Source organism: Echiichthys vipera (assembly GCF_963691815.1).
Source record: "Echiichthys vipera genome assembly, chromosome: 22".
Classification (NCBI taxonomy): domain Eukaryota; kingdom Metazoa; phylum Chordata; class Actinopteri; order Perciformes; family Trachinidae; genus Echiichthys; species Echiichthys vipera.
In genome coordinates, this window is record NC_139847.1 from 12,051,339 (window position 1) to 12,077,411 (window position 26,073).

Sequence of the window (26,073 nt, forward strand, 5' to 3'; positions counted from 1 at the left end):
CTAGCAGTTGAAGGCAATAGTTCACATAACAGTAATTTCATTCAGTTTCTCTATTGTTCATTGTCACAAAACCTAACACTTTCTTTGAGCCTATAAATCTATATGCAGAGGCTGTATAAAATTATACCCTTAGAAAATGGAGCTTGGTATAATTTGCAGGTATAAATCACCATCACAGTTACTCAATCAGATACATGACATGTCTGAGTGCTGGTAAGAAAACAGATCTGCTGACTGCAGTAGTCTGTCTCACAGAGTACTATTGTTGGATGCTAGATGTTGGTGTCTGCAGGGCTAGGCTGTTCATCAGAAGGTTTGGGTTGCTGCCACAAAAGCAACTTTTCTCAAAACACAATTGGTCATAGTCATCTGTCTCCGCCAGCCATTGCTGTTATTTTTCTGTAGCCCTACATCAGAGGACTAGTCACTTGACTTTGTTATCAGGAGCAATATTGTCCCTTTATACATTGTTGCGCACCATAATGTCTGTTCAGTAACTTGGGTGTGAATGAATGCTGTCTTGGAATCATTTCATGAAATGTGTGATCATTACACGTGCATTATAGAGCTCAACTTGGCTGCTTAGACAGCCTGACCTTGGAGTACACAATGCAGTATGTGAAGACAGCTTTACTTCCTACAGAAGAAATTCCTTTGATGGAAAAAAAATAGGCAAAATGACAGGAATGCACACACATTCATGCCTAGTCTGACAACGAAATCAATATAATATCCCTACAGGGTATTATAGTATGTGTGTGTGGCTCTTACTGATGAGTTTGTAGTGACCTTACTGTACATAATGGCGTTTTTATGGAGTTTGCATTGACATTTACCCAGTCACAAATCCGAATAAGAATAAGATTTATTGCCAAGAAGGTTTTTACTTACAAGTAATGTCACTCGGTGTTTGCATACATATTTTATTATTTTTATTATATTATTCATTATCATTCAAATGAAATAAAAATAAAGGCAAAGTACTGCAACAGACAAAAAAATAAATATAGAATAGCAACAAATGCATTTAAAATATAGAAAACTATACTATAGAAATGCATACAATATGCATCCATGTATGCCAGGCTTCCCCTCACACCTCGCTTAAGGAACAGTGGTAGAAAGTAACTAAGTACATTTTTTCAAGTACTGTACTGAAGTGCAGTCCTGAGGTACTTTTACTTACTTTTGAGCTAGTATTTTAATTTATACTCATAATCCACTACATTTCAGAGGGAAATATTACTTTTTTCCCATTATAGTATAAAATTGCACCCTATAGTGTATACAAATCCTTGCATGCTGATGTCAGTAATCATCAGTAGGCCTTTATACAAAAGATCTGTGCCAACATGGGGTGCACTTTAAGCACATTTCAGATTTTTGTTTCAATTGTATTTTCTTTTTATTTAGTAAAGTATCTGAATACGTTTTCACACCATGGATGGTGACACAAACATTGACTATTTGTTTTTATCAATCCAAGTTTGTTTACAATCTTTGTCTCTTTTTGTTGGATCATTCTTTACACATGTTCATTCATTCTTCTTACATATTATCATGTACTATGCTTTTGGTGGTACCATGATATACGGTATGTTTACTATCTCCCTCCATAATAATATAGCTGTAGTAGAACTAACATATGCAGACACATGGTCTTAAGCACTCATTCTCACAGTTTACCAAGTAAACGCGCGCGCGCGCGCACGCACACACACACACACATTCCTTTAAAATAGCCATGTTCAAGTGCACATTCCTGCAGTGGACTTGGGGGGGGGGGGGGTGATCCAGGAGAGTTGGGAAAGTGGGACCTCGCTAAGTGACGTCAACCCTCCCACGCGCACACGCACACGCAAACACACGTCCGTCTTTCTCTCTCATTTTGCCGTTTTTCTCTGCCTGGGGTTTCAGTCCGCGCTCTGGTCTCGGCAAAGAGAGTGAAATAAAGAGACAGACAGACAGACAGACAGACAGAGAGCGAGAGAGAGAGAGAGAGACAGAGTGAGAGAGGGAGAGAGAGAGAGAGAGAGACGGGGAGAGAGAGAGAGAGAGAGAGAGGGGCTGTGTGTCCCAGTCACACCGCACTCTTCAAACACAACCACAGTCTCGCCACGTTCAATTCAATGAAGATCTAACGAGCACAACACAGACCGAGCCAAACCAGAGAATATATCCCAAACACGCTCCCCACGTGCGTGTTTTTCGTCCTGTCGCCCCAGAAGAGCGGCGATGTGTTGGTGACGGACAACTCGAGGAAAGAAACGAAATCAGAGCGAACAAACGGGGGAAAAGAAGAACAAGAACCACCAGAGGACGGATTTCTTTCCTCCACGTTATTTTATTTCCCCAGGACTAGACTGTCATTACTGGATGTAAAAACTCTCGACCTGTCTTTGTACAGAAGAAAAGGAGAGACTGAGTTTCAAACTGACCACAAAATGGTGATAAGGTAAGATTGTTTGAGTGTGAGTTTGGAGGTTGTGACAGTCGGAACTGAAGTCGCTGCCGCAGTGATTTCAGGTGTGCGTCGAGCCTTATGAAGTTGCTTCAAACACATAAGCTGTGAACAGTTACATCTAATATTCTTGTAATGCAAATTTGTTGAGGAATGAGCCGTTTTACTCGTGTGTCAATAATCATGTTATTCATTGTTTATTATTATGAATGCGCGCAAGCTTGAATAGCGCTTCCCGAGCCACATGTAAAACGCCGCGAATGGCATAAAATACCAGCATTAACTGGTTTATTAATCCATCTTAAATATGCGTCCATACAATCTGAATGTGCAGGTGGACTATTTCAGTCAGTGTGTTGAGGTTTAGTCAGGCGACTAAATGTCAAAATCTGTTTTCATTTCAATAAATTCTTACCACACATCACAATGAATATATTGTATTGCTTTAATATTGCGTTTTGGGTAGAACCGTTCCCATTTATGTTAAAAATAACAAACCCCGCCAGCTGTAACGTTATTTTAGGCTCGCTGGCATGTAAATACACATTGGTGGAGCCTTTTAGAGTTGTGGAAGCCTTTTCAGCGAGTCGATTGTGAAGAATTTTCAAAGTGCATTCCTGCAATTCTCCAGAGATCTCTCCTCTTAACTGTCTTATTTTTAGAACAAGTTATATTTTCGCGGGGGTTTAAAGTTGACTTCGGTTTTTAAAGGGCTCACGTTAAAAATAAATAAATGAAAAAGCAGCTGAATATCAGAGGCAGGCAGAGAGTCAGTCAGTCAGGCAACATATTCTGTCAATCAGGTGAAAGTGAACTGTGCGCTCACCACCTGTGCTCAGTGTGCCAGTTGGGCCACTAGGGGACTCATTCTCCTCAGCCAGTGAGGGGAATGCAGTTGAGAGGCTGCAAGCCATGAAGAGGGGATTTTAGGCACCATGGAGGTAGCTTTTAAAATATGAATAGTGCTTTACTTATAGCTCACAAAATAACTGGATATGTATCCATCAGCTTGCTGAAATCAAGAACTTAATAAGCATGTTAGGAAGCATTATCATGTCCAACAATAGGCCTTAAAAGTCTAACTCTTGACCATATGCATTGTAATATATTGCTGTCTGAGCAGACTGAATAGACAGTGATTGAAGGTGGGGTAGGCTAGTGAAGTGTTCGAAAAGCCAGTAAAGTGTGCGTGTGTGTGTGTGTGTGTGTGTGTGTGTGTGTGTGTGTGTGTGTGTGTATGTGTGTGTGTGTGTGTGTGTGTGTGTGTTTAACCATGCAAATTACTGTGCATTTGTTTGCTCAAGCAATTCCCAGTTTGTATCCAGTAAGCACTCAGAGAGCACTTTCACAGCACCTCTATTGTCTTACATGTTTTACAGTTCCCAGTTCAAACAATTAGTCCTCACCCAATTTTGACACAGTGCAATTAACGCTCTCACCACACATTCGATTTCCAATTTTGCTGGTGCGACAGCAGTGCTCAAAAAGAGGAGACAAAATGGATAAGGTGGTGCTCGCTTAAAGTACTGCTTTACATTGCATTATATTACATTGCATTGATTTAGCCAAGGCTTATATCCAAAACGACATACAATAAGTGCATTTAGATATTATCCAAAAAGTGCACAAATCATGCAAGTTTTATTATTATTATTATTATTTGTTCAAATTTTTTATGGAACCAGGCGCAGTCTGAACAGGTGACTTTTCAGTCTGCGATGGACGATTTGAGGGTTTCTGCTGTCCTGATGTCAATGGGGAGCTCCTTCCACCATTGTGGACACCGAACGACCCCCCCACCCCCACTACTACAGTGAGGGCGCAGCAAGCCGTTTGGCAGTAGCAAAGCGTAGTGGACGGGCTGGGGTGTATGGTTTGAATGAAAGGTCTGAGCTATTTGCAGCATACGTACATGTACAAGTACATTAAATTCAAAGTCACTGACGGGAGCAAAGTATCTCTGTCATAGAGAGAGCGGCACTGACGCGGCCATCTTCTCTCAAACCCTTATGCGACACTTAGTTGAATTTCGAAATCCTCCAAAATAATATCGAGCTTTTCATGAGAAATCTTAGAAATAATCTGTTTCAGAATAAAGGAAATGAAAAAATAAATTAGTCTAGTTTCACCTGTGTGTGTGTGTGTGTGTGTGTGTGTGTGTGTGTGTGTGTGTGTGTGTGTGTGTGTGTGTGTGTGTGTGTGTGTGTGTGTGTGTGTGTGTGTGTGTTTGTGTGTGTGTGTGTGTGTGTGTGTGCTTGTGCGTCTGTGTGGGGGATACAAACAGTTCATGGCATGCAAGCCATTAAATTGAAAAATGATACAAGGGTTTAGAAAGTGCCTATAAGGGAGTAGAGCCATTTTTGCGTGCCTGCCGATCTACTTTTTTTTCCAGCTTTAGGAGCCTGAAGCACATTCTGAAATCACATCCCACATTTTTGACAGTGTCTCGAAGGGACAACGGGGCATTTTCAAGACTGAACGTTGGAGAAGTCAACAATGTCTTTCAGATGTCCTTTTTATTTGTATTACTTATACACTCACTTGGCTAAGTTTGTTTGCAAGCGCTGATACATATGCGGGTTAAATGGCTCATAGATATAAGCTTATTGACAACGGTGCATTTAGAGTAATGGAGGCATCTTGAAGGACTACGGTATCTTTCAACATTCCTTTATTCAAGTCCTACTTTGGGCACAAAGCCAAGCCCTCTTACAAACAAGTGTGCCTGCACCTCACAACCCAATTGTCTTAACTCAGCCAAGTAGCTCTCACTGATCTATTTCTAAAGTGCAGACAATAAGAGCGAGAAAAAAGTTTGTATGTGTTTTTGTGTGTGCCTATGCCTGTGTGTGAGCACTACTTCAGGAATTTCAAGGCCAAGGCCCCTATTACGAGTGTGGAATGAGAAATCAACACTTACATTACAAAAATGGATACGTAAACATAGAGGCCACAATTATCAGGCGCCGTGGTGTTGGAGCTGGAGGAGATGGAGTGCCAATAGGTCTGTTAGCAATCACCCCCCTCACTGCCTGCCCTCTGTAATCCAGTGGGTGTATTCTAGCTTATTTTGTGCCAGCAACAGCCCTTAACAACTACCCACTGACTGGCAGGCTGGCTGGCTAGCTGGAAGGTTGGGTGGTTGGGGAAAAAGCAGAGGAAGTTTGACTGGTAGAGGTCTTATTGGAGAAAAAAAAAGGAAGTAGGGTAGCAAGGTGTATGTCCATGTGTCAAAGCAGGGTTTGTATGTGTACTGTACATCTACAGTATATATGAACATGTGTGTATGCATTTCAGTTTAGTTCCCTCATTTTCATGAACCGATGTGTGCGTCTTAGTGTCAGGGGCCTCCAGCCGACTACTGCACAGAGGCCAGCTTGATGCATTGTGACAAATGAGAAAGCAGTTTGATTTCGCACAACGCTGAGCTGCACTCCAGCATAATGAAGTGATCATGACTTTACCCTTGGTTCACTTTGGCCCTGGTCCCGCTGTGTTTTTCCGCTGTATTCAATCGCTTCACTCACTTATTTACTTGGCAAGCATTTCCTCCCGTAACCTCTAGTACTGCATAACTAGCGTCAAGGGTGGGTTGCTTGATAAAAACCACTGCTACGGGGCATTGGTTTTACACATAGGGGAACGCTAGCCATTTTTTATTGATATTCAAGTTGCCACTAGGTTGGAATAATAAGAAGCCTATTTTCACGCCCAGGCAAAATCACCTCTACTGTCCATCACCCTGTCAGGGCAGAAAGCTGAGGCGTAAATATTATTTGGCATTGGAGGGAGGGAGCACAGGGCCATAGCTGAGCTTGTTCTTTCCTGTTTACTCTTCTTTATTACCCTTGTTTTCTCTCTGTCCTTTCTCACATTATTCTTTCTCGCTCTCTGTCTCACATGAGCCTGATCAAAATGAGGTATCATGAAGTTTAAGACTCCCCTGCCTTCCCCATTCTTTCAATTCTGAGATTAACTCCACGTATCTCCCTCTGTGAAATATACTTGAATGTATTCTAACCCACACAACATAGTGTAATTTACAACATGGTTCAGTGCTTGGTGAGACAGAGTTTGAACGCTTCGCCAAGAAGCTCTGCCTCCAGGTTTTGCGGATAGGGGGAGAACCGAAGTGACAGAAACGGGGGAGACTGGTTCTCTGCCGCAGCTGTCCTTTGCTTGCAGATTGGGTTTCAGGAGATATGATGGATGCCAAACGCCTGTAGCCAGTTGTGAAGACATAGAGGGGGGAGGAAGTATGGATTTGGATCGGGGTCAGTGGCACTGGCAGAGGACTGGAATTCTGCCCTTGACCTCTATTTTGGAACATCCCCTAACTAGAAACTAACAGCCTGTCACTATTAGCACTTTTGGAGACTGAGGCTAATAAGAAGAAAACTAAAGAGCAAGCGAAAGACAATAACTCTTGTTCCAAATATTGCCAGAATGAACGTGATGGGGTATAAAAAGGTAGCTCTGTGATATTTTTCCAGACTTAATTGTGGTTGTGTTGCAGCCCACAACATTATTTCTTTTTATGCCCTTCCCATTGTCTCATTTTCTCTTATCTTAATTTTTTTTGGAATGGCTTAGAGCAGAATCCACTGAGGTTCATTTGAATAACCGGCGGAATGAGGAAATAAAAGCTGGAAGAAGAAACAGAAGTGGTGGTCGGCTCTGTGCATTCATGTCACACAGCTTTATCAAATTATTTCACAATAGCAGCCACACAAGTGATGGAATTTCAATTAAAGTATGACAGTTTTAGAATTTGTTTCTACTCGCAAGAGAGCTAGTAGGGTTGTGTTTCATTGGTTGGGGGGTGAGGGAGTGGACGGCAGGGAGGGTCTCCTACAGAAGACATATTTTCCAGTTCTCCATGTACCCAGCTCCCTTCTCACTCACTCCCCACCTTCCATCAAAAGGGAATGACTTAGCTGAAACACTTTTGTTCAGAGGCACTCCGTGGTTAGAGCCTGGAACCGGGCAAAAATGGGGTGTTATGATAAAGGTCCCTGCAAAGAGAAGTCAAAAATGGAGCGTTTTCTTGATAGGCTCTTTCCAAGAACAATTACGCTACCTACTGTGCCAAATAGAAGGGTGCAAGAGATAAGTGCAAGGGAGGAGTGCTCAGCTCAGGCTGGTGGCTACCTCGTAAACTGGGAAAGAGCAATATATATATATATATATATATATATATATATATATGACCCTCAGGGACTATAAACTGTTTCGGGGCTGAATTTGAAAGACACACAGGTTCACAAGCGTACACACACAGAAGGATAAGAAAGACTGTACACAAATGATAGAACTAATTCTTAGAATAAACAAAACATGGTGCTTGCTGCTCAGCATAAAATGATTTACATAAGATAAATCTAAATTAAGATCTAACTTTTATCTTAAGTTAAGCTAAAGCACAGTTGTGACTGAGATTAGTTTTTGTTGGCCATTCACATTTCCCAGACTCCCACTGGAATTGGAAAAGAGGAGAAAATTCCATTAAAAAGTGCAGTGACATTACCACATAGCAATTTCACGAATGAGGAATGCATTTAATAGTGGATGGATTTTTCATAATTTGGAAATGTTTCCCCAATTCGTGCCATAATTCTTGAAGTGACACGTGTTGTAATGGGATCCAGTGCCTCCAATTCACTCACAGAGTCTGGCTCCCACAAGCCCATGGGGAGATGTTTAAACATGTATGGATATCTCGCAAGTAAAGTGAGAAACATTGTACAGAAAGTGAAAAAAAAGTCAGGTAATTAGGACTGATTATCATTAACATCAACAGTGTTAAATATCGGCTCTGTTTTATTCCTCATGTATCCTTCCCTTTTTTTGTATTTTAAATTTGAACTCCTGCATCACTGCAGGGATAGGAGTCAATGTATAAATTCTGTGTAACCCCAGCATTCTCTCTCTACTCAATCTGCAATTATAGCTAGCTGCTTTGAAGAAGCCAGGCGGAACTAAAATGACTTTTCATGTCTGGTATAATGACTGCCATTTGGAAGCGAACATGGAGAGAGAGGGTGAGAGAGATCAAGAAACAGAGTAGAGAGTGAAAAGAGATAGAGGGAGGAGCAGAAGGAGGCAGAAAGGGGGACAATCAGTGGATGGAAATGGCTTAGGTCACTATTGGTTCTGACCAGACGGCCCAAACCAACCGCCTTTCCCTCCGTCATTCCCCTCAAATGAATCCTCCACATTTTGGTCCTTTTATTTCCTCCCCATGCTGCTCACTGAGACTTTCACCCTCTTGTCCCTCTGTCTCCATCTTTCCTGCCATTGGTCTCCATTCATTTGCCATCAACGAAAGCTTAGCAGCTTTAAGGCGGATTACAAGATGAATTGCACAGCGCGAGACACCGTATATTCTCTTTAGGGTGGGCCACTACTGCCAAAGGCCAGAGCTGAGCACCGTCACCTGGGCTAGCAGCTGGCTATCTTTTACACTTCCCTCGCTAATGAGGCCAGACAGTTGGGGCTGAAGTTATAGCGCAGGCTGGATGCTGTGTTGGTAATCTATTATTTAGACTCTCGTGGGGAGGCTGGTCTCAAGAATTTCATGCATGCATTTTGCAAAGCAAATGATAGCCCGGGGGGAATACAGAGCTGTGTGTGGGAAAAGAAATGAGCGAGTATTAGACATCAATGTGTGTTGCAGCATTTCCTTGTCCAGTCTATTTCAGACCTGCCAAGACCTGAAAGGAAACTTTTGGGCATTTTATCTTTTTTTTGTCATACTAAGACTAAGAATGTTGCTCATACAGATGTGCCTCATTGGTGGTAGGAATGCTGAGAACTCAATCCGAAGAATGAGTCGTCTCTGTCTTTTTCTTAGTATTTCTTCCCGCCATCCTTCCGTCCTTTCTTTGTTGTGATATTTTAGGGATGACAGATGAAGGTTGTGCTTGTGTCTTCAAACAATCGTCACAGAAGAACGGGTGTATCTTTCCGCTCCCTTTTAATTTATATTTTAGGAACTATTTCAGAGGGGTTTCGGGGAGTTGCATCACACTGTTACAGATAACACTGCACAGACAGGCCTTGTTTATATATAGTCAGGCTAGAAAACTATGGCGCACATGACCTCACCTGTGTATTTTTAGAATAATACAATTGTTTAAATTTCACAGGTTATTATGGCAGTTATTTTTTTTTAAAAACAAACAAACATGTATTTCCCAACAGCCCTACTCATTTACATTGAGCAACCAAACATTAGAGAAGCACACTCTACCAGTCACAAAGTCAGCAAATTAGGCATTAGTATCCACTAACTTTTACAGCCCCATGAACCCATTTAGCAATTAGCTATATTTGGACCTGTGTATACGCAAATCTACTGGTAGATGAGATGGCAACAGTTAAACATAGAAAGGCAGTTTTAGCCAGAGCTGTTTAGCAGACTTGGGTTACTCATAAATGAAGTTCATGCAGAATGGCTCAAGATACCACAAATAGCTTGGTGTTATAGAAGGCATACCAAACCCCATGAAGTCACTAAGTTATGTATGCGTCTACATGTAATGTAGATCCATATCATAATAATTTAATGCTGATATTTGCACAGGCATGAAATAGGCCATGAGATGGAGAAAGAGGCCTATCAAGTCATCAAGTCATGGGAGTTACAGCAAGAAATAAATTGGCTGTCATACTTTCACACTGCAGTAACAGTCACCACACATTATGCCATTCCATCCATAGGCCCAATGTGAAGTACTTTTAATGACACAACTCACACCCACAAATACATTTTACAGATGGACACTTTGGAGAATACCATCAGCCAAAATCCCCTAAACCCCTGTGACCTCTTATAGGAAGATTTTCCACAAAATTTCTCATGCTGTTCAAGAGAAGTCCATGTCTGGTGTAGGCCAACGTAGCCCAAGCTGCCACACTCAATCCTCCACCTACCCCTACCTTGTCCTTGCATGTGTTCTCCCCTCGATCTACCCTAAAGAAACATTCCAGGAGAGTTTTTGCATTGCTGCAACAGGACACCATCATGCCTTGTGTGTGTGTGTGTGTGTGTGTGTGTGTTTGACAGTGAGAAAGGGAGAGTTTGTACGTGGGAATTGAAATGCTTAGGTATGGCCTTCTCTTTTTTTTCACCCCCTCTAATCTGTGAAACATGCTACTTGGGTTACATGATGTAAGGCAACAAATGAGACTGAGATCATGTCCCTAGGTAGCAAATGCTAATATGAGGTTTGGTTTAAGAGGGGTGACAACATCATGGGCATGTGACTATGTACAGTGCAGGTAGAATTTTGCAAAGATTTAACATGATTGGCAGGATTAAACGTTGCAGTGATATACTAGTTTCACAGTCTACAATGGTTTGAAAATTGACATCAAAACAGAGACATTTTACACATAGTTCCATTAAAAAATATTCAGATTCCAATTCTAAAAAAAACCTTCTGTTTCCAGTGCTATTGTAACTGATAATAATGAGTGATGATAACAACTGCATACCATATACCATGATATAGTTTGAGACAGTTATACTGTGGACAAGGCAACAAAGCAAAATAGGGAAAGGAAAGTAGACAAAAAACACAATCTTCTATTTAAACACTGTCTATAAAGTATCTGTGATACATAATGAATGGTCTGAAGGCAACTTGTGATAACAATCTAAACGCAAACCTTCCCACCATGACCTTAGTTATAACTAAAATTTAGATTGACTGTGAAATGGCTTACTAGCTATCGTCCATATTTGATGGCTTGCCTCAGGTCTGGACAAAGAAAAGTTATTATCTACAAAAAAAGCTAATATGCACCCCAAAAAATGGACGGATGGCAATTTAACTGATACCTCAAAGTTTTAATATTCGATTTTCCTTTTGTCATAGCTGATTTTCATTCCTGTGACAGTCCAAGAGTTGTGTGTGTGTGTGTGTGTGTGTGTGTGTGTGTGTGTGTGTGTGTGTGTGTGTGTGTGTGTGTGTGTGTGTGTGTGTGTGTGTGTGTGTGTTTTACAGTACTAGGCTCTTTGTGTCACAGTCTATAGAAAGGTTTATTTGGTAGCCATAAAAACAAATTGCAATGCAATCCCTTCCTACTCTTACCCCCTTCTTCCCACCCTCTGCCATTATTTGGAAACCTTCCCAACTGCCTATTGTGATAAGCTAAACACAAAGCTGTGAGGAGGATGTCCCACGCTACCTGCTAGCCATATTGTTGCCTTGCTCCTCCGCTTGGACTGCCAGCCCGCATAACACTGCACCAGGGAATTAACCTCTGCTGCTGTTTCTTTCATGATGTATACATTTTTGCAACAGCCACTCCAACAGAGCCAAAAGGGGAAAAGTACTGTAAATGTTAGCCAAATTACTTACGGCTTCTCTCTAACCTAACTGTATAAATACACAGTTCATGTGATAAACAGCTCAGTCCCTCTTGCTTGTGGCTGCCTCTAGTGCAACCTTTACAGAAATAAAAGGGCATGACACTTTTTTAAAGACAAGTTAGATGAGGTGAAAGTGGGAAGTTAAATAAAGGAGAGTGTAGTTCAGTGAATGGGACATTACTACACTGTCACAGTTTGTGACCTTTCTCATTTGTTCTGACAAGCCAGGGTTTCTCTCTGTCAAAATGTCCTACGCTGTTTGTAAGTGATTCCTCCCTTCCTGTCATATTTGCCATCTGCAGTGACTGCATGACGCCACAGCTTTTGTGTCATCAGTGACAACATTCTCACACACACACAGGGACTAGACAAGAGCAAGCGGAGAGGAAGAAAGAGGGAGAGAGAAGAAACAGTGCAACTGCATCCTTTAATTGTGTCTCTGAATGTCCCAGTGGACTTCATTACCCAGGCATCCAAAGAAATCTCACTTTTTTGCTCTTGGAAACATGTAAAAAGTGGTTCTAGTTATTTTTATGTCTCTACAGCAGCATGAAGTGCTTCATTTGGGCTAGTCAAAATGTCTCTGTAGCCCAGAAGGAGCCATATTTCAAGCAATCAGTAAAGCTAAGGATTTCTTTGCATTGAGAAAGTTTAGATGATTATGTGCTAAGCTAACTGATCTGATGGCTTCCCTCAGATGGACCTCTCGTTTACAGCAGCAGAATTAAAGGACGTGCTCATTTAACATCAAATAATATATTTACATGTTTGCCTGTGGTTAATTTTAGCTAGACATTTATTGAATAATCTATTAAAGAAACTTCAAATGTGGCCATATTTTGTGCTAATACACTCTATATGATAGGCTAACTGGTTCACTTGTGTCTATAGTTAGTGTGACCAGACGTCCCCGATTTCAGTGAGCTGTCCCCGGCTAGCTGTGTGAGTGTTATTTTCCCTGTCGAGAGGCAGCTACAGGTACAAGATTCTTTCATGGAATTCATGCGTCCATTCAACCAGGTATAGTACACACAGCAGAAATATCATTGATTGGATAGGTGAACCAAAGGTGGTCTTGTAAGTGTTACTGTTCTGTATCATCTTTGTTATATGTTATTCAACCTTTGATTTATTTGTATTTATCTACATTGCGTGTGATAAAACAGATATGTTTAGCTGTCAGCCACAGCTATTGCTAACATTATTAGCAGCACTGTTACTAACAACTGTTTAGTATTACTCTACAGCGCACATTTTTATTATAATGACATTTCAGTGTCACTCGAGCTCCTTAGAGGTAGTTGGTAACTTGTCATTAGATAAAACGACAATAAACTTATAAAATATTCATCACAAACTTGTGTGAGTCTGTCAGTGTCAATGATGACCAGTGATGCCACTAACGCGTTAGCCTACTGAGTAACGCTACTCTAATCTACCTTTTTTCAGTAACCAGTAGGCTGGACTAATGTGTTACTATTCAGTCACTGTGCGTTACTGTGTGTGACAGACACACCTCTTCATTGTGAATATTCTTGAGCTGAGTTGTATATGATCTGACAAGACATTAGCATGGCTAAAATGCTTAGAGCTAAACAATCTTTAAAATATTATTCCAATAGCAGCATGATGTACCAGAGTTTAAAAAGTATTCCGTTCAAAATTAGCAGGCTACATATTACTGTATATCCAGTTTAGTAAGAGATGATGAACAGATGAGCAATGCAACTGTTTGGTTGTCGATGCACGACAGAATTCCATTATGGCCTTTTTAACATTTTATTCATTTCATTTATACATTATTTTATATGTATAATAATGTATATATATATATATATATATATATATATATATATATATATATATATATACACACATAGGCCTATATTTCAGGTCTATTAGAAAATTAAAATCATGACTAGGTACAAGCAACATTAATACATTGAAAATTTACAGGAGATAGTTTTTAAGTTCAACTTAAAATGTCAGAAGATGCATTGTTTATGTTACTGTTAAAAATGCACGTCCAATAAAGTGAGTATTGTCATTTTCATTTTGAGCCGGCGATTCATCCACCTTAAAACTATATATTTTCTCAAACCATATAGCCCAAGTTGTCATTCAACATGAACTGTGGCATTTTCCATTTAAAACTCTTCCCCAAATCTTGTGAAAATCATATGGTGTTAGGAGGAGGCCTTAGTTTCGGTTGAGTGTCTGGTCAATACCTGTTTATTACACCTGATTTTTTGGAGGTGCATGATCTAAGCTACTTTGATCAGTGGAAAACAACTCATTGTCAATCAATTCATTTGCAATTTAGGGGAAATAGGGTGGGGGAAACTGCTTTATGAATGGTAAGGGTAGTGTCCCTGTTTTAGTTTTTCAAAGAAAAAAATCGCTACATGTTTTGGAGATTTTTTACACCTCTTAACCGAAATTGTCCCCGGATTTTGTCTCAGAAATCTGGTCACCTTAGTCTATAGAGAATTAAATATATTAAATTAGATTTTAGAACATTCTAATTTCCCTGGATAATGACAGTCAATTCATAAACTACCAAGTTTGTAAAAATAATGCCTGTTCCTTTATGATTTAAAGACAAATGGTAATGACACGTTCAGCTTACATAGACCTTACCGGAGGATTGGAGGTAATTTCTGACTTCATTAAATTTGAGGCTAAAAATCTACAGCATCTCTGCATAAAACACAGCAGGAGAGGTGATTATCTTTGGAAATTAGCTCACTCATTTAGAGCTGTGTGGATGCAGATGCTTCCGTTCAATGGAAGCCTATTATTCCAAACGACTCTCATTAAGCCAAAGTGAAATAAGGCAAGCTGTGGAAGAAGTGAAATAAAATCTTTAGACTGGCTGTGCAGAACTCGGCAGCACTGCTTCGCTGTCTTCATTAAGAGCCCTGACGTCAGGAGTGAAATGCAGAAAACGACTTGGAAAATTCTATGCAGCTGATTTCTTCCTCTTAAACCTTAGTGTTTGTCCTCAAAGCCGAGGGAACCAACAATGCAGTCTGAGCTTAATGAGTGAGTCTGCCTAATACTGAGGTCACAGCTGATGCATAATTTCAATGTAGACTTACTGATCAGAAGCTCTTTTGAATAACATTCGAAGCAAGCCACTTTCCTGATTAGTCAAGCTTTACTGTGCTCATTTCGATAAGACATGAAATAAACCTGATTTCATACTACTATGTGAGTTCGACAATAACGGTTCCCACAGACCATCGTGACAATCCACATCCGTCCTATTGCCATTTGCTGTCTCCCGACAGCAAACACTTGTCTGCCACTGCTTAAGTTCCGTCCAGGTACTTTACCTAAAATTGAAAAACACACAAAACCATGGAGAAAATATTCAAAACCTACTTTTTTGAGAGTCCCATCAGCACAAATTTCCGCACACATAATCTTTCTAACCCTACGATCAAAAGTTATTTTGAATAAAAGAATTTACATTATCCAAACAATATGGAAGCTATAGAGGAAAGACTTCCTGTACATTGTTGTCAAAACAGGAAGTGGTGAGTTACTTTGTAGTAGTTTCTCTGATTATCACACAACTTGGAAAAATGATTTGAGACTTAGGGTCTGTGCAAAATTTGGCAACAACCGACCACGAGCTGGGGCTGTTATGCACAATTGAGGAATGCATGCTTTATCTGAACAAATGCAATATCTACTAATTAAAATACACTTTATTTTCAAACTACAATCTGTGCTGCGTTCAAGCTGCGACTTGCGTCGTGCCCATGGACCCTCGGACCGAAATGCATCAACTCGGCAAGTCGCCAGGCCTTAGTTGCACGGGGGGCTTGAACCCTGTTGATACCTGCTTGCAGGTCTAGTTTTTTTTATAATTTTCTCCTTGTGGCATCGAACATGGTATAGAGTATTTTCCTGGGTATCGGTATCGACTTTGAAATTCTAATTTTGTGACAACCCTAGTCAGCTAACGGCATAGATCATAACAGAAAATGTCATCAACCTCCTCTCCTTCCCACTAAACACCTTTTTTGTTCTTCTTTTATGTGGGCTGTGATGGTCACATAGTTTGAAATGAACATATATTTTCATACGTAAAGGGAGCATAAATGAGCCTTTAGTCTGAAAGGTGTATCAGCGATGCTCACTTATCAGGTCACAATTTGCATAAGCTTTGCAACTGCAGTAAATAAAATATGTGCATGTACTGAACCTATCAAAAGTGTCAGCAATACAAACAGACAACATTGTTTCGTTATACAAAAAGAAAAATAATTTATTGAGAAGTGAACAGTTTGATCTGTTCTTGGCAAAACAATGACAAATTATGGGACAGTTATTGTGATTATTTTATGATTGTAGTAGCTTACATATATGACAGCAAAAAACAACACTCCAGAACTAAGTACCATGGGACGAATTATTATCTGGACTTTTTTTTCAAGTGTTAAACACCAGGGGAGCACAACTAAAGGAACGAGGAAGAAAGGAGGATTAGATGGACACTGATGGGTCTCACTGTTCCCTGTGGTCTTAACAACACAGCAGGTGTCTTCATTTGCATCTCCCATGAGCTTACTTCCTGACTCTGGCCGCAGGGGGAAATGAAAAGACTGGCAACCCAAATGTCGAACAAGGTTCTATAATATGTGCTGGCACACATGCACGCACGCACTCACACACGCACGCACGCACGCACGCACGCACGCACGCACGCACGCACGCACAAACAGTCTGTTTTTTAGTGTTTCCCAGTTTATTACTGCTCTATGATAACCTCCGTCCATAGATTCATGTGCTTTTTGGCTGGGCCGCTAAACATCAGTAGCCTGGATGAAGTGATGGAATGTACACATTAAAATTCGATCTCCTGCATCAGTACATCCAGTGCTGGTCAGGACGGCAACTATAAATTGCTGGCCATTATTTTCGATTAACCACGCTGACACCGTGGCCCATCACATTTCCTCCTATTTTTAACTAGTCACATCGGCACCATATTTTCAGTGCCGTTTCATTTTAGATTGTCCCGAAGCATGATTACATAGACCAGCAGACCTCGGGACACAAGCCACTGGTTGATCTAATTAATGGCAAAGCTGTGATAACAGTAGTTGTCTACCTCCTAAGTTGGTACCTCGATCTTCAGACACATCCGTTTTAATGCCTGAAGAGCAGAAACATCACAGTGAGTGCAAAGGGGCAATAACTTGACAGTCTATGACTGATATGCTGGAAAAGTTAAATTCCCTGCATCCTCAATATAGCAAATGAGACTCCCCGAACAGTGGTGCAAATGCAGTCACAAAATGGCTGTCTCGGGTTGCAAATGCAATGTCAATTTCCTTGTAAAATATGCCAACTGTGAAATAGAATTACATTGAGGTTGGCCTCATTTCAACCCTGATAAGGAGGGACATAATTGGCAAATACATAAAAAGAAATAGCCTTCATACATAACAGACCTTATATGTTCATATAAACATATGCAGTATGCATGTCAATTTTACTGTGCCAGATTTTCCAACCTTGAAAGCTTCATATCCTATTAAACATAATATGCAAAAAAGGATGGATATGGTTAGCTGCCAGTGAACATCAGGGATAGCAGATGCACAACTCAAGAGCATAGATATGCCATTATCAATTGCTCATTCTGTAAAAATAATGGCCAGTATCTCAAACCCTGCCAGAATACCAGTGTTATCAGAATCATAATCATTCCAATATCTTCATTGTTAAGCCATTAAATTATGCACATTCAGCTAATTGTCTAACTTCCGGTTTAAATATAGTAGGGGACAGCTGATATTAACATATTTGATATGGCTTGGAGCCATAGCTCATTTGGAAAACAATGAGTTTAAAAGGGCAAAAGAGTAAACGGAATGTGTGAAAGCAATCTGACTGCTAAGCTCTTGCTTTGACAGAAACAAATTGTTGTGTCTGTAAGGAAAGTCCTTCTCTCAGTCCTTAATGAGGTTATTGGTAATCAATATCCCCCTCTTGTCCACTGGCATGTGACACTGAGGCCATGACCCAAGAGGACCCTTGGGCGGTGGAGTTGAGTGGGTCAGTGAGGATTGGTAGATGCTTGTTCATGCTTAGGTAGACAGGAATGCCCCAGTTTCACCTAGGTGAAACAGAGGCAGGAAATGAAAGAAGTTTTTTTCTATAGTAACTGAGAGGCATAATGGTTATCTTCACTTAAATTAAGGAAATTGCCTTTCTTTCTGATATCCCTCATGTCTTTTAATGTGGTTTTTTTCATAGACATCCTGCAGGGCATGCTAACTGCTTTGGTTTGCTACCAATGAAAAAAGACCTCCTCAAAGGACCGGGTCTGTGTCCCTGTCAAAAACTGCACAAAATGCTACTTTGCTTGTCAATCAAAAGCTCTCTCCCAGTCGTTCTGTTTCGCATGCTGCTGACACAAGTGCTTTTTCGGTAAGTTTTTTTTTCCCAGGAAGATGGGGCCTGGCCGCCCGTTGGGGGTCAGAGCGGTTGACCCTACGCTGGCGAGCTCTCAGTCTGCCTGCAATGACTTTATTCAGCCCCACTCAGTAGAACAGCAGGGTGTGACCCGGGTTGATGTGGCACTGCCAACTTTGATTCCATTGACAATCTCAAGGCCCTTTTAGAGGCACAGATCAAGGGTGCCGGATGTTTTTGACTCACACCGCTGAGCCTTTATATATTCAACAGTCAAATCAGTCTACTAAATATTATTTTTTTCTGGAAACGTGATTTAATGGGTGGCAGAGTGCACCATAGCTTTGCTATCCCTGAAAAAGATATAGTCTGTCTACTATGGTTCATGTCAAACACACTGTATAGGTACATCATTCAAGGTCTTTTTTTATTGTTATTATTATGCCTGATACAAATCAGAACAAAGGCGAGAGAGAAAGGGATATCTGGCAAATGAAAAACAATTGGGCCAGGTGCCAGACTCAAGTCAAGCATGTGAGCTCAATAAAGCACACTGTATCGATTTGTGAGTTATTCATTATTTGTTTTGGATGTAGAGAAAGTTCTTTGGAAAATGATTTTGGTGTGCAGTTCAGACTCTGAAATAAATGGTTTGACAGATCATCAATGACCATAGAATATGATAGTAAATGGCTTGATATTGATTAATATCCCAATGCCCCCCTTCTCTCCTTGTGAGTGGTTATGCTTAAAGCACAACCAAGCACTCTCCTGAGTATTGGATTTTTGTCCACCCTGCTTTCAAATGTGAAAATGAGGATTTATTTTGTCCTGCTGCTTGACTGATGCTTATAAGAGTGCATGAATTCAACTAGATGAATGGAGATGGAGAAAGGATATACATCTCACCGCACTTAATATCTCCCATGACATGAAACTCCCTTGCTGGTGGTAATATGCATGGGTGGTAATATGCTAGCATCTAGACCCTCAAAATGCAAAAAGGGCTGCTTTGTTTACTGCTTTTAAAATAAATGGCTGAGGCCCCGCTGTCACTCACAGATGGCACTTCCTTTGAGGAAAAAAAAATTGCAGAGCCAGTGACTCGTAATAATGCGTTGGCATGGCGGCAGCCATTTTGCACAACCTCCGGAGGCACACATCGTCACAGAGAGGCGTTGGCATTGTCTTGGCACCGGCCCGACCCCAGGCTCAGAGTAGTAACTGATAGCCAAGCTGGAGCTTGTCAGGCCTGACGCTTATCACTTTTGACATCTGTCCACACCATCTCTCTTCCCTCGTCTGTAGCCGGCCCCAAAACACTGACCTTGGGATCTCATTCTCTGATACTCCACTGGCCCAGACCTCCCTCCTCCTCTTTCTATGTCCTCACTTGGCACTGCTTCTGTGTGTGTTGTTTGAGGCTATCATTTAGCCTTTTACACCTTGAGGTCATACATGACTTGCAAACTGATGTTCGAGCACTGACAAGCCCCCTTCCTTATTTGGAATCCTGCTTCTATGCAATATTGAGTAGGTGTAGTCAATGTCTGTATTGTAGTCATAGCTAGTCTGATAATTCTAGGCAATAAAGTTTGCTCAGTTAAGATTGCTTTGTTGGATAAATATTTCACAATTATGCTCTTGGAGATACCTGATAACAGAGATGCTTTGCAAGTACAAAAAAAATGATGTAGTCTGTGGCTTAACTCAAAACTGATTTCTGCCTGCAGATGGTAGGAGTTTTTATATTGCTATTTTATATGTGTGCACCAACAACACAAAAGAAAAAAAAAAGAAAGAGAAGTTGTCACACACAGCCCATCATTGACAGGCTGGAAGGAAATGTTTGACATGATGTGCTGCGTTGTGAGGGAGTGCTGCTGCTGCCGGAGTGTCTTGTTGCTGTCCGAGAGGGGGGTTGGGGCACTTGTGTGTTTGTACGAAGCAGCTGAGGTACTCGAAAAGCAAGTAAGACTCCCACAGATAATTTTTGCTGAATAGTTTTTTGCTAATAGTCAACACTTTAATCAAAATCTACATCCTTCTACATTATGCTACTGTGACTCATCAGCAGCCCTCGCCCCTGGCATCCTTTATTAAGTAATTAAGCCCCCTGGTTGTTTGTTTAGCTGTCTGCATGTGTGTCCTGTATAAAACACTGGGGGGGGCATATGTTCTTCCTACCATAAACCCATTGAAACAGTGGGACATGAGTGGTGAGGAGAGGTCGACTGTGCATGTGTGTGTGTGTGTGTGTGTGTGTGTGTGTGTGTGTGTGTGTGTGTGTGTGTGTGTGTGTGTGTGTGTGTGTGTGTGTGTGTGTGTGTGTGTGTGTGTGTGTGTGTGTGTGTGTGTGTGTGTGTGTGTGCTCTAATTAGGCAGGAAGAAATATGTTAGCCTCACTGGGCAACAGCCAGCTGGGAGCATCTGGAGTCGTCTTTCATACTCACCAACTTCCCCACTACACATACTTGTCCAAACACACACAAAATTAGAAAAGATATCTATGGAACAGCAGTGTGATGAGAGTGTAGGTCAGGCATGACAGGTCATATGTGCTGCTATTTAAGCCTCACTCACATGGCAGCCCTCACCCATGCCCTGCCTGGAGTCCTTGTTTTAGAGTAACAGGGACACTCTCACATCTTACTCGAGACTGGAATACCAACAGCAGAGAGGGGAGGACCTTATCCATTCTCAACAGCTCTTGCACTCCCAAACACGCATCAAAGCTGTCTCGAAGGGACGGAAGATATCTAAAATAATCCCCACAGCCTCTTGCAACTTATTTGCTCTCTGTGTTTGGTTTTATTAAATGGTAGATGAGATGGCTATTTTTCTTTTTACGATCAGCATTTTGATTATTCAATTCTTTTAAACACACTTATTCTATTTGCCAACGTCTTAAAACTTTAGCAGTCCCTGCTATAAACAGTAGAGCATTAATATCAATGAATTACTTCAGCTGCTTCCAATCACTGCATTCCCTCTAATGTCCAATTGAGGTTCCTGGGTAGATGCACACTCACTGTATGAGATACATCACTTCCTTCCAAATATATTCAAAGAAATACTGCTTTCACACAATATAGAGAAGAAAAAAAACAGATACTGAGTTGGCAATCTCACTATTTCTCATGTACAGAGCTCAGTGATCCAGCTGAAATAGTGTTTCTCTGTGCTATTGATTAGCTCATTAGGCCATGAAAAGCCAGGGACAGGACAGCCACTGAGTTCCCTTCCCCTGGCTTACCTGTGCATTGCTAGTATGCCTGTTTTCTCACTTTTCTCTCTCGCTCTCACTTTTAGGTCCTTTTTTCTCTCCACTTATCCCGATCCTCTCTGTGTACTGTATTTGTCGACCTCATTCCTATGCTCTTCTTGTGTTTTGATATTCCACTCGCAGAGAAAGAGTCCCAGCTAGGCGCTTGCCGAGTTAGATCACAGGAACCCAGCTGTTCACAGCAAAGGGTCGCTTCTTTTATTAGCCGTCCGTAGGCCGACCTGGTAGGGCAGTGAGAGGGAGAAAGAAAGAGTGGGTGGTGGGAGGAGGAGCGCAAGGGAGGGGGGGGGGGGGGGGGCACATGTTTCCCAGCTGCTAGTCCCAAACTCTGCCTTCTATCAGAGATTAAGTAGATCAGCGGGAACGCAAGCACACACACAGAGGCAAGACAAGACAGCTGACAGAAAATGGATTGAGATGATCCTCCTCAAGGGTTATAGTGGCTTCACACAGACTACCTAACCTAAGTTTTTTGATGGCTGAGGTCTAAAGTTCTGCACACTGCACCACTGGAATGTACAGTGGGATGAGATACATGTCAGCAGATGTGCAATGCCTTAATGCACCAACAAATCCTCCTCTCCTTCCTTGCGTCCCTTTTATTTTCCCCTATCATCTCACAAACCTGTGCTGCATTTCAGCCTTTGGAGGACTGTTTTACTGGTGAACCCGTTGTCTGGAGCTTTACAAAGGACCTGAGTGTAAAATCATATTTCTAGCTTTATAACCATACCTCCATTGTGCCATTTTTACGATATTATTTTCATTAAGATTGCGGGGTTTGTTCTCCGTCTTTGTTGTGCCTCTCCTCTATCTGCTTCAATTCTAACCACAGTGGAAACAAAACCACTCAAAAGAAGTGGCAGTGATGAGAGCAGCACAGAGTGCCCCCATTTTGTATGATTACATTTACTGTGAGAAGCAAGCATGCTGTGTTTTGGCAAAACATGTTGCAGTTGGAACACAGAAACTGAAAAAAAATTTCTCAACATGAGGTGTTCAAAAGAATTGACTTGAGATTTGAGAAAGGGTCTTGGGCAAGTCTTTGCCTAAAGTCCCTTTTGCGCATTGGAGTACTCAAGATGTCTATTGCATTTGCATATTTATGAGAAATGGGTGTCACAGTGATTAAGTTAACTGGGAGCCAGTTTTGCAGACTGTGGATAATGAAATCATATAAAATGTGAAAGTCAAAGAACATTTTCTTAAAACATACCTCATTCAACCTTGTGGCAGAGTTGGTAAAGTTTGGTCAAAGCTGGGTGGGCAAAAATTCCATAATAAACTTTCAGCATATTATGATTCAAGTGTTGTGAGAAAAGAAATTGACTTTTACACCTTCTCTTAGCTCTGTTTTCAGGTTTTAGAACATCCAGACTGTGACCGAGACTTTAGCCATTCACAGGTCATTTCAGAGCTATCGTACAAATACAGACAAGCATGCATGTCCCTTCAGATAGTGAAAGCTTGATTCAATTGCGGAAAATCCTGTAGAAAAACTGCCTACACTACAAAGCAACACAAAAAAAGAGACTTATTAAAACATAATTTAAACAAGAGTCTGACAAAAACGGCAAAAAAACCCAAAACATGTCAATATTAGTGAAGTGTTTCAGAGATGGTAAGAAAATGTTGTTGATTGGCCGTTTAGCCTTCTGCTAATCATGAGCTAACAGTTGCAGCTAAGCTAGTTGCTAGTCTATGACTGAAAGCCGTGGCAGAGCTGGCCGCACTGTGGTGTCAGTATTGGTGAAACGATCCAGAGATCCAGAGAAAATGCTTAGCCTTCTGCTAACTGGAGTTAAACCCCCAACAGCCATTAGCAGAAGATTAAACATAATCAAACAACATCAACAACAATTTCTTTCCATCTCCCCTTGAATCACAGTATGTCATCTCAAAAGGATTAACAGGCCCACAAGCTATCATAGACAACAGGACAGTAATATACATTGCCGCAATATCCCAATAGGCATATGAATCACAATGGAGATGATTCAAACAAATAACTAGTGACATTACTCATACAGGTTACTGTATGAAGTATGTGAATATGCCTGTGCCCTTCCGGTAGAAAGGGCTTAGGACAGAGAGGAGAGAGCTGTAGGCGGAGGGCTATTTTAAAATTCTGGTGTTTATTTTGCCCTTTCCAGATTTCTATTTCGCAATGATGATTCATGTCAAAAGATGGTCTACTAGCTGCTCTTGATGGTTGAAAGATGGTAAACACACATGCACATCAACTTTCTAGCTTAACTTTCAGGTTGCCAATAAATCCTGTACAAAGAAAATAACTAACAAAGATAAATCCAGAGCATCAGACATCAGGAAGAAGATTTTACCGCACACTCATGTAAACATGGACCCAATATGGACCTCATTACTAAGGGCTTGAGACCAACGTAGCTCAGAGGCCCCAGACAAGTAATTAGAGTTCACACTGAGACCTGACTCTAAAATACAGTCATTATCCCAGCAAAAATACAACCTTCCCAGGTCACATCACTTTGTTTGCAGCAGTAAAACAAGTTTATTTCTGCATTGAGCCACCATTATAGTAGCCCCAATCCACTTGCCAGCATTTTATGGAGCACAGAGTGATTGGGGGAGACAGAGATTCAATAAAAATGTGGTAACACAATTGGCTCAACACAAGGTAACCGCATGAGCGTGACAAATTTTGTGTGGAATTTGTGCTTGATTATAGTATCATTTTATATAGCAGTGTTTGTGATGTGCAGAATAGTTTTCATCACACTAATTGAACAAGCGCCTCCTGAATGAAGCCCCAAACGAGGGCCCCAAATTCTTTACTGCCCCCTAAAGAGCTAATCAGCCATCTTGTAATGAAACAGTAGAGTTTATATTGGGCCTTCTGACACAATAGTCCCAGTGTATGCTTGTTGTTGAGCTAAAAAGTCTTGGCAAGAATGAAACTCATCCTGTTGCTATCTTGGTGATTACTGTGGGATGGCCAGTGAGCCGAAGTTTACCACAACAATGAGAAAATATCCCATGAACAATTTCTGGTTAAATTTTAGATCAACTTTGAATTTCTCCCCCTTTGTCCTGTCAGACTTCTGAATCAGCAAAAAACTCATTTATACAGGGACACCATTTATTGTGCTCCATTGGGTTGGATCTGTTTTCTGTTTCTGAAAATGTATGATAAGGACAAATATTCTTGTCTGTGCCAGGGTTTTGCTAAGCTTAAATTAACTTTTGTAATGTTGAGTAGTTTCTATAGGGTTGGATGGCTTTTCCAAGATGTTGACATACTTATAATTACATTTAGATAACTATTACACACAACAGCATGTCTTCATTCAGTTTCTCATGATGAAGATTCACTGTATTAACAACAGATTCTGCATTATATCAACCTCTGAGCAAATGTACAATAGATGATAAAAAAGATATAATGCTACTTAAGCATTTGGTGACTCAATGGTGACTCATATCGAGCAACAGTCATCGTTTTGGACTAAATACAATAAAGTGCTACCACTTGGATGAGGATACATTGGAGATTCCCAATCAAACATCTGGCTTTCAGCATTAGACACAAGCTGTACTTTCAAAGACTATACACTTCATCAAACACACCAGCGAAGGTGAAGGGGATGATGACCCCACTCACATATACACAACACTACTGGCACCATCTCCAATTTATCACATGTAATTTCCTCAGATCTTCACCTTTAACCTCTCTCTAGAGCTATGTGTGTATTGAGGGCAACCTGACACCGTCTAAAGCCTCCCTAGTGGGACACAGTGGTGTTTGTAGGAGAAATATGCTGCTTAAGTCACTGATGGTGAATCCACCCTTGTGCCCAGCATGTGTTTCTGTCTCTGTGTATACTGTATGTCTTATCATCGTCTTCTCGGCCCTTTAGTGTTTTATGCATGCTGCTCATTAGCCAGACAATGGCCACTTACAATGAAATGCCGTTCAGCACAATATGTCAGCAAACCCTTGGGATGAAAGAGGGGAGGGTGGCAGCGGGAAACTGTGCGCTTGGAAAGAAAGGGGAGGCTGGAGCAAATGGAAAGAGAGGTGAAGGGAATGACAGGGAGAGTCTATGGATAGCTTGAGAACAAAAGAGAAAATGTATGCATCAAATGAGCAAGGGGTTTGCATGTTTTTCAATACAACAACCCATGAATATGGAATCAGCAAGACCTCAGTGAAAGCCAGCAACCGGCCTGAACAGTGACATTACAAGCAAGCTGAATGAGTTAGAGTGCCCTGACCTCCTGTGCTTGCAAGACCTTGTAGAACAAGCCACTGCTCCATGCATGCACCAGCTGCACAGCTACAGCCCAAACTGAGGCACTAGCTCCATCCAGTGTAAGCTGGCTCCCCTCCCCTTACATCACCGCGTCTGGAGGCGGAAGGTGGGGAGGGGTACAAGATTAATGATGGTGCTAACCGCGTATTTATCATCGGGCTGGAGAGTAATGCGACACCTTTCTAATCTGAATATATTTCATTGGGCTGTTATGGCA

The 26,073-nt window shown here is 41.2% G+C and overlaps 1 protein-coding gene across 4 annotated transcripts in view; it reads left to right on the forward strand.

Annotated features, from left to right (window-relative positions):
- The first annotated feature begins 2,130 nt into the window (after nucleotides 1-2,130).
- The window catches only part of LOC310964116 (receptor-type tyrosine-protein phosphatase delta), a 145,537-nt gene continuing 121,594 nt past the window's right edge, over nucleotides 2,131-26,073 (forward strand). For all 4 annotated transcript variants that reach the window (XM_083937118.1, XM_083937120.1, XM_083937119.1 and 1 more), the window contains exon 1: nucleotides 2,131-2,455. The gene's annotated coding sequence lies outside the window, so the exon portion shown is untranslated. The remainder of the gene's footprint in view (nucleotides 2,456-26,073) is intronic.